The sequence below is a fragment of the Habropoda laboriosa genome, unplaced genomic scaffold, assembly GCF_001263275.1.
Source record: "Habropoda laboriosa isolate 0110345459 unplaced genomic scaffold, ASM126327v1 scaffold110, whole genome shotgun sequence".
Classification (NCBI taxonomy): Eukaryota; Metazoa; Arthropoda; class Insecta; order Hymenoptera; family Apidae; genus Habropoda; species Habropoda laboriosa.
Genome location: NW_017100243.1, coordinates 772,061 through 782,427, shown reverse-complemented (window position 1 = coordinate 782,427; position 10,367 = coordinate 772,061). Strand labels below are relative to the sequence as shown.

Below are 10,367 nucleotides of genomic sequence, written 5' to 3'. Positions count from 1 at the left end.
TTTGCTACCGGGTTTAACAGTTCGTTTTACGCTCAAATTAATACCAGTCGGGTGATGTACTGATTTTGTTAGTACATCAGTGTTTTGGTGATGGCAATTAACCCTTTCAGTGCTCGCTGAAATTTCGTAGAATCTCGCTTCGTTTGAATTTAATAAACACGGTGTTAAAGATGATGTGACTTAATTTGTGTTTTGCCAGTTACTCACGAATTATTCTCACTTCATTTTAATTTAATAAACACAGTGTTAAAGGAAATATGATTTAACTTGTGTTCTACCATCTATCCACGAATTATTCTCACCGATTCTCCGATTGTTCCAACGTCCTAGACTCCGAATTCGGCGAACACCAGCCGCGAAAACCGAAAATCGCGCAGATTGACCAGAGAATCTACGCTGAATCGGCCATAATTACGGGATTAGTCCGGTGACAATTGTCGGATAATAGGCGGGGGGCAGGTTCGAATGATTCGCGGCTAATTGAACGGGTGTGAAATTTCGCGGCGTTCGCTGTGTAGGCGGATTTTCTTTTCCGCGGTTGGAAAATTGCAGCGGCTCGTTGGCCACAGTGGCGAACGTTAAATTAACCCCGGCTCGATCGCCCGTCACCCGGTTAATTTTATTAGATGCAGGGGAGAAAAAATTGAAAGGTCGCGGGGGCCCGCTTGGGGCGCGAAATTGAAACACGCGAGGACACCGAGAGGATAACACGCTCTCGAAACGACGCGTTTTTCGCTCATCGTATGGCATAATTTTCCCCTCGAACACTGAACGTCGCGTATTTTTCATTAGGATAATGGGAACGGGGCGAATCGAGCGTGTTTATCGTTGCGTTTTAATTAGCACGGGGGGATGAAATTAGCGGACGATGATGTCGATACTTTTGGGGATAATTATTCCAGTACTCGTGCGCGTTTACCTTCTTTCGAGGGAATTTGGGAGGAGGGAAAAAGTGGATCGTGGAACGTTTTAATTATTTGTTTGCAGCGGTTCAAATGAGTCTATTGACAAGGGAGGGCTCTTTAAATTGAACTTTTGACATTTTTATGGAACTAAAAGAATATTCGATATGTATTCTCATATTTCTTTTTTGTACTCGTCGTGTAACACGAGATTGAATGAATTGTTTATTTATTTACTGGCGGGTATTTAACCCTTTAGTATACAGTCCAGTTACAAACAGTCCGTATTACACACATTTATGAATCATCGCGAGTATCATACGAGGGAGTTAAAATCATAGTGGCGTAAGTCACAATTTTCTTATTCTGAGAAGCAGAGAATGTTAATAGAAATGATCAAATAAATTCCACAGCATCAGATTTGGTACTGTATCGTGTTCAATGTTACCAGAAATCCGGTCCCAATTATAACTTACTTCACTTGTCTCTTTAACAGTTTTGCATGTGCAGATTGCATTTCAGCAATTAGGTCAAAATTTTCGGAAATATGACTTACACCACTATAACTTTAACCTCCTCGTATATTAATTAATAGAGCAATTCCTTAAAAACTACAGTATAGGTAATAAGTTTTCATCAAATAAAATCGAGTCGTTCTCTGATTACTTCTCTACCTTTAAATATCCTCAAAAGTGCCCTATGTTCCACATCACCGAACAAATCCCGGCAAAATCAAACAACTCGATCAATCTCCCTCTTCTTCCAACTGCGACAAATCAAACTCCAGGCTAAACGTCCTAAAAGACGCCGAGATTCGTCAACACTCGACGAGCTCTCGTACGAGGAACATGCGCGCGGGTCGATCATAATTGCGGCGAATGAACTAACCAGCAAATTAGTCGGCTGACAAGCGTCGGGTAATAGATACAGGAGGAAACTGAAACCGGATGATTCATGCTTGATTGCACGGCGCGAGACGCTTGGTTGGCCGCCGCCAACAATAGACTGCATAATTCCGTCGAATGAGATATGCCTTGTCTGAATGGATTCGAAGGCTTCGTTCCGCGAGGATATCATACCGGCCGCCATTCACCAGTTGGACCCCCAATTATTAGGAAAGAATCGCAGCTGTGTTGTACCAGCTGGACTCTGGCCCTGCTAATCACGAACATTGTTCGACGATCGCTGGTCGTGAGCCTTCAAATTCGAAATGCATCGCTACGGGAACAAACGCTGTGCGCGCACGAAGACACTAATGACGCCGCACCTAACCGTGATGGACATTTGTGAGAACGGTTTTGTGTAACTTGTTGACTCTGGTGAATTGAACCGGCGAAGAATAGAGACTGAAGGGTGTTTCGATTAAGTTTCACACTTGAAATGTCTCTGCTGTGTTTAAGAATTTTGGAGAAATGATTGGTACCAAAGGCGCATAGTTCTGTTAGGACTGTGGTATAGTAATGGTAGTTTTATTTTTTTAGGAGGGGAGGTACTGAGATGCAACGATCAATTCTGCATTTTCTTTTTTTTTTTTTTTAAGCAAAAAGAATTCTATTTTTCCAATATTCCATAGTCATTTTAAAGGATTTTATTTTTTATAGAGGGGAGGTTGTTCAATTCTGACACGTCGTCTAGAATCGACGGATGATGTAGCGACACCAGTGAACTCGCGTTTTTTAAACGAAGCGTGACCAGGAGAACGATCAAGAAGATCGAGGAGACCGGTTTAGTTTTCTTAAACTGGTAATAAAAGAACTTCGGCTGCGTTTCGCCTCTATTCGACCCAATTTCCCTTCTCCTGGCCGTTTGTTATCGAATCTACGGTAAATAGCGAAAGAGAGAGAGAGAGAGAGAGAGAGAGAGAGAAGGAAAGAGTTCGATCACCAACAGTTACACGCGAAGGATACGATATCCCGTTGGTCGACTCGCGCTAAGAATCAGTAATAACGTTCGTATCGTGTAACTGTCGGGTCGGATGCTGCTCCACGTGGACCGTTTTCGTAATCGAATGTGGCCACAGGGGCATGCGGAGAACTGGGAGTCCTGTATACTCTTCCTGGCGGCACGGAAAATCTGGAATTACGAGTGGGGAATCGGTGCATCGCCGCAGAAAATGGGGAAATATTGGTTATTATGGGAGACGATTCTGGAGAAGGTCTCTGGGTGCTCGTTCAGCGGTATTTAAAATGGCAGGTTTGCTCTGGAAGGTCCTTCGATTCCTACCGGACGAAGAGAAATGCATCGGTGAAAATTGTTCGAGAAATTGTGACGAGAGATTCTGTGTACGAATGGTGTTTCGATGAAGTTCGTGATTATTCTTTTATTATTATTTTGGAATTTAGAGGAGTTTTTACTGTTCGAGTGTTTGTCAGATAATTTATGAATGCAATGCTTTGCGGCAATTTCAATTGACGAAGTATGATGTATAATGATAATTGTATATGACAATAATTTGATTTCTCCCTTTTTTCTTTCTCTTTTTTTAACGCGAAGGAAATCTTCGAAAGACTCCTCTCCTAACTCTCTTTATGACACTGATCATCCCAAAACGGAAACTTCTTGGACACCCTCTATAGAAACATCGCGTTGCATTCTATAAGGAAATCTAACGCGAAATTTTGCGATTGACAAAATCCGAGAAATTAGAATTAGGAATCAATATTTTGCTCTTAGACGCTTCGAGATTTAAAATGGAATCAGAAATGTTACCCGTTACGATAAAAGATACTGCACAGTTAAGCAGATAAAGAGCTTAATTCGTTTTGTGCATGATAAAAATCTGGAGCATCGCGACTTTGTTTTGTTGCTGCGACAAGGGTTGAATTAACGACACGGACGTGACTACCTCGCTGTTATTAAGATTTAGAACTTGTGCGCTCCTTTTCCTCCAAGCTCCTCGGACTAATTATTCACGAGCAGGAGCTGGAGCCACAAATTTCAATTAGGATCTGCAGTTAAATTGTTCAAACAACTCATTCGTCCCCCTGATAACCCACGTTATTTCCTATACATGAAAATTCAATCGAAAATACACCCTACTCTCCATTAACTCTAGCAAAAGCAAATTTATGTAATTTCTATCGCAGAAAAAAGAAAAAACGAATTATTGGCAGCCAACGCGGGTTTTTATAAAACTTCGCGCTCTCTGAGCTGCACTTTTGCTTAAAAAAGAACCCTCTGTTTTGCGAGAAAAATCCGAAAGAAAATCGTCGCGTTTTGCGCGAAAACTCGCGAGAATCTGTGTGAAAAAGAAAGAAACAGAAAGGGAAAAGTGACGGTGACCTACAGCACGGCGGATAATCTTTCATTTCACAGGAGTTCGTGAGTCAAACACAAACTTCATCTGCTCGAATAATCCAAGGGAGACTTGGCCCCTCTTTTGATAGGCCGTTGCAATCAGCCCGCAGCTTTACGCGGCGCGAAACTTTCCGGCACCGGAGAATTAACGTCACAGACGACTTGTCCGTGCAAAGACACTCCCGGGTAACAACCGTATTCCGCTTCCTCTGAACTTACATTCGTCGCGTAGAAACCCGCCGTGGATTCGCGTGGAAGCGAACGAATTGTAACGTATCGTTGCAACGTGGACGTTTAACGCGATCGCTAGCCTTTAACCCTTTAACCGTGACTGAAGCGCGTGGCGTTTGCAACGTCAAGTTAACTTCCCCGAATGATTCCACTTGAGCGCCGTTTACGAGTAAATTGAACTCAATTGTGATATTTCACGTTAATTGTATTTATTAAATGGAACGTTTAATGCGAACTGATGGGAATTATAATTGAATCGGTAGGATTGAATATAGAGCAATTTTTTTTTTATTTTGGACCACCCCTGAGGCTTTAAAATGTCGAATATTCGCTTTTTGAAAATATAATCGAAATAATTTTATGAGAAATTACAGTAGATTTAACAATTTCGTTGCTATTGGCGTATTGAAAATTCGTTTTGTGGTTTCACTTCCACCTTAGTTTAATACCTAATTTTATCCTTTACCCACTTCCGTCTTAATTGAATTTTGTGGTTAAAAATTTGTCGCAGCGGAAGGGTTAATGAAAGCTGTGAAATGCATGAAATTAGTGCAGAAACAGCACAAATCACATCAGGTATCGGCGTATGGTAAAATAGGGATATTCAGATCTAAATAATTAGATATCTTATTTATTTTCTTAAATTTTCCAAAAGTGAAGAAATAAAAATTCCAAAAGTCTACAGAAACACTGTTCAAAAGGTTCCTCAACAAAAAATACTTTCCGCTGTTCCAACAAAAATTCACACACTTTTTTCCCTCACGTCAAACTTACCCTCCGAATTACATGCACACTTCACTCAACTCCCCCGGTTTCTCCACATTTTTCAATATTCCAAGGATCAAACACCTCCCCTTCCCTCCTCCATCCTCAGTTTCACTTTCTCTCATTACATTTTCCACACTCCTGTCTCTCCCTCCCTCCTTCCCCCGGTTCACTCAATATCCATATTACTTTTTATTTCTTCGAATTACTTCCTCCACCGCGCACCCCTTTTCCGTCCCAGCGTCGCCGCTTTGTTTCCAACCGCGCACTCTTATCCTCCTCTCCAACCGTATATTTTACAACTCCACCGCTCGTGAAAGGGCTCCTTCTTTTCTATTTTTTTTTTCTCTCTTTCTTTCCACGCCGACGGAGAACGCTTCGAGTAAACACGCGGAGCATCGAACGTCCTTCCGGCGTGTAGGCGTTACGGATAACGTTTAACGCGACGGAGGCGTCGTTGAGACGCCGCTCCATACACGCCTAACTGCCCTCTTCACCACGCTATACACCACCGCCGTCTCGCTTATTTTTATTCTCTCCCTGGACTGTATTCTCGTGGAAATCCACGTACTTTTCATACCTGCCAGAGCACACGTCTCCGTTTACGACGCTTCGAGATATATCATTTCTTCTCTTCTTTTTTTCGCTCCCTGTAGAAATGAGAAGAACCACCCCTCTTCTCCTCCTTTTTTTTTTTGTAGAAGAAGAGGAGACACTTGAAATATTGCACGTTGGTGTAAAGAAGCTTATGTACCTTTTTCAGTTTGTTAGTTTAATATTTTTTAGTAGAGTCATCGACCTATTTTTTGGAATACTTCGTGGTGTTCTGTTCTTCTTTTTTGGAAATGTGTCTTGTGTATATTTCTCGCGAATGCTTTCCCGGATTCTGTGTGTCTCGTCACGTGCAGAATTTCTCTATTTTTGGTCGTCTGGTCTGTGTAATATCACATGAAGTCGCGAATGCGTGGGTGGCTGAATTTGGAAGGCATGTTCTCTTTGTCTTGGAAGCGAGAAACGGTTATCGACAGTTTGGAACTGTGAGGAAATTTGTCTGGAGGTGTCTCCAGGGGTTTCAGAATGTTCTACCAATTGTTGGGATATTTAGAGTTCTTTTTGCGAGAAATAGTAGCGTGGAGAATATAGTACTCCAGGGAATTTTTTTTCTCTTCATATTTTAATGTTGATAAAGTTATTTTTTACCAATTTTTCATTTTTCTTTACCTATATGACAAATGTCCATAATATGGAAAAAATCCATTTCAGATGAAATGTCGTGTAAATATGAACCCTTGTAACAAAATAAACATTGTAGCTACGAACTTTAAGTTACCACGAAAAAATCAATTTGCGAATCCGACACAGTAAAAACACACTTACACTCAACGTCTAAACAAGAAATACTTATTTCACCTAAAAGATGCATCGACGAACAATTCCCCTCCAAATAAGCAATTTACAACGCTTAAAAAACGAAGACCATTAGTAGCACCCTTCCACGGTCCAATTCTCGCAATCATTGCCCGAAGAAAACAACATTTACACATTTCCCGCGGAAGAAACGTTTCTGCATTCCTCTTTATGCGGCGCTTCTCCGCCCCGAGAACGAGTAGAATACCAAAAATTCGACCAGCCATTTCTAAAGCACCGCTGCGAGAAGCACAGGGTAGACCAGAAAGAAAGCACACCAGAGAAAGTGTGAGAGATAGAGATGCAAGGTTTCTCCGGTGCACGCATTGTGGCTGGTATTTAATGTGACCGAGGCGTCCCGTGGAGGCGCCGCTTTATACATACCTAACTACCCTGCGCTATAACCTGTCTCTCCACGCTGGTTATCTTTATCTGTCCTCGGTCTCTCTTCGTTATCCGCCCTCTGCGACCCTCTGTAACCTCTTCTCGACTCGGTTTTTCTCCAAGGCAGTGTCTCTCCCGTAAAGTAAGCCTGTCTCTCCCCGTGCAATGTCCATCGTTCGACCGTCCTTTCTATTTCTTTCTTCTCCTCCCGTACACTTTCCTTTTTCCCCAACGACAGCTTCCTCTCCTCACACCCCGACATTCTTTCGTTTCAATCCTGTCCACACGCTACGCCAAGTCGAATCCTTTCTATCCGACCACGTTGTAACGCAGCTTCTTGTCTACTGTTATTGTCTTTATCTTCCTTCTTCTCCTTCTTTCTATCTCTGTGTACAGTTGAACGACGTAGTTGTCCATGTTTACTAGTTCCTCTTTTTTTCCATAATTACACAGCTTTCTCTTAGTGGATATTCTTCGTGTCTCTCCCAAGTTCCTCTCTTTTTTTCTTCGCTCCATTGTCTAACCTGCTCGTTCTTCCTTGATTAACTTCGGTGTATCTAGCGGTTTTATCCGACGAACGCTTCCGAGTTTACTCGGACACTTTCCTTTTTATTCCCGTCCTAGCCACTGTCGGATTATTGTCCGCTAGTCCCCCTTTTTATTGTCCCTCCCCGTCGCTGACAGTTTACGCCCTGCCCTGTCGTAACTCCTGCTTTTTTCCCTTTCTTCTCCGAGTCCCATCGCGTCCTCTTTTCAACGTATCGCTGCAATGTCTCTGTTCCAAACGTTTCTTTCGCTGGAACGCGTAAAGTTGAGGACGCCTCTTTTACCGGCTCGCGTCCTGCGTCGCGACGCTTCCTCGTTTCGTGACACCTTCGCCAATACACACTTCTGGCAGAGCGACTGTTCCATTTGAAAAAAAACGAGGGGAGAATTTTGCGGAGATTTTCAAGAAAACGAGGGCAGAATTTCGCGGAGATTTTGAAGAAAACTAAGGGAAAATTTCGCAGAGATTTTGAAGAAAACGAGGGGAGAATTTCGCGGAGATTTTCAAGAAAACGAGGGCAGAATTTCGCGAAGATTTGAAAAAAAACGAGGGGAGAATTTTGCGGAGATTTTCAAGAAAACGAGGGCAGAATTTCGCGGAGATTTTCAAGAAAACTAAGGGAAAATTTCGCAGAGATTTTGAAGAAAACGAGGGGAGAATTTCGCGGAGATTTTCAAGAAAACGAGGGGAGAATTTCGCGGAGATTTTCAAGAAAACGAGGGAGAAATTTGGTAGAGATTTTCCGTTTTCATCGAATTCTGGGTGAAAGGGTAGTTTCGAAAGTGTGTTGTTACAGGTGCTTATTGATAAGTTGTAGGTAAAATATCGATTGGTTTTCGAGTGATTAAACAAGGAAACTTCTCAACTTTCAGTTACGTTTTTTATTTCATAAATCTCTGCTGTACACTAACTTTCGCCATCTCTCAGACACTGAGTAGAGATACCTACCACGTGAAAGGAATATTACATCTTTTGAATCGTCGAAGTCGACCCATTTGTGAATATCGACGACGTTTCGGAAATGTATCTTACAAAGAGGACTGCATTGATCTACATAAATATTTGAGCTCTATTATCGTACATTAACTATGCGAATTTTGATGCATTTATGGAAAATTTGGGGATACAAAAATACACAAAATGCACACAATGAGAAAAACAATGAATAAAACAATTACACATCTAGCTTCTATTTTTTCATTTATATTCATAAAAATATGAATTTGCCTAAAAAACTGCCGATCACGTTTTATCATACAGCAAAATGACTTTTAGACGATCATTATGTACCTTTTCATCTTCTAAATCTACGTTTTAACAAATGAATTGATTACTATATCCATCTACGTTTAAGCAAATTAATTGACAAATGAACTAAATTCCTCTGCATTAACAGTTTCATTTCATGTTAAAATTTCGTATCGAGACGATATGGTAAAAACTAAAATAAATTCTGCCTTCGTAACAAACCGAAATTGCTTATTCACTGACCTAATATTCCCAAACTTCCTCCATTCATTCATTCGACTACAAATTCACCTCTTCTTCTCACCTCTCGCCTTTTACTCTCTATCTCTACTCAAACTCACTTACCCCTATTTCCCTCACCGTATCGTGCGTAATACTTAACGTAGCCAATGTTTCCACCGAAAGGACTATGCATTATGCGAAACAGGACGTAACCTACCCCGTTCGCACTGTCTACTTTTGTCCAAGGCTACTCCACCATTTCCACCAGCGTCGTTTCATTTCCATTTTTCCCCTCGCTATTCCCACCGTCATACTCCATCTTTTTTCCCGCGAACGCATTCGATTTTTCTCTCTCTCTCTCTCTTTCAATCTCCACGTCGATGCTGGATTTTCTCATATTTTCGACATCCTCACTCTTTATTCGCCAACGAGAACGCGTCTTTTTCCTCGTGCTCGTTTGTACACCGTTTCAAACGAACCTCTATTTCGCTTATTTTCGCCGCTCGCCACGAGACACGCTGTAACAACGGCGAAAAGCTCGTCGAGAGAGTGTTCTCTCTATCTCGCGAGAAACATTTTTCTCGCGGAGGCGAGAGGGATGAACGAATAGTTAAACTGCGCGGGAAGGGTTCGCCACGACCGATTTCTCTTTTTTCTCCCTTTGCAATTTTTCGCTCGACGCGCCAGAGAAACGCAACGGAGCCGAATTTTCGCCGTTAATCCCGAATAGATTCTGTGCTCCACGATCGATTCGCCAGCTGTGTGTGTTTTTTACTCGCGCCTCGATAATTAGCCAGGCCGTTAAAAATGTCGAACGAACTTGTCGCGTCTAGAGAGATCATTTAAAAGCGCGCTTTTCGATTTCGCCGTATCGATTCTGCATAGCTGTGTGTACTTGTTTTTTCAGCGCTTGCCGCGCTCGTCCTTCGTGTTATTCTTTTTAAAGCTTGTTCCATGGGACTTTCCAAGAGCTATTTTTCAACGCTGAAAGGATATTTGGTGGATGTTTGGAATGGGAATGTATGGAAAAACTTCTTCCTATGGTTTTCGGGAGTTACGGTGATAGTGTTCGCAATGTGGAATGCTTTTTCGGGAGCAGTTTATTGATAAGGTTCAGAGTTTGGAAATGAGAAATATTGAAACGATCGATTGCTACTTTTTGGTGTGAAAAAGTATCGATGATGAATTTTTGTGGAGCTGATAATTAATAAAGTTTCTTCTTTGAAACACTGAATGCTGTAAAAAGTTAAATTTTCAAATATCGAAGTATCAAAATTTATTTAGCGCGAAAATATTAAAATATGAAATATTAAATTTCAAATATGAAAATATTTTACATTAAATTTATAAAATATTAAAATATA

General features: G+C 41.5%; 1 protein-coding gene across 1 annotated transcript in view; it reads left to right on the top strand.

Moving 5' to 3' along the window:
• The window catches only part of LOC108572100 (synaptogenesis protein syg-2-like), a 485,655-nt gene that overhangs the window by 247,527 nt on the left and 227,761 nt on the right, over positions 1-10,367 (top strand). The gene's annotated exons all lie outside the window — the stretch shown is intronic.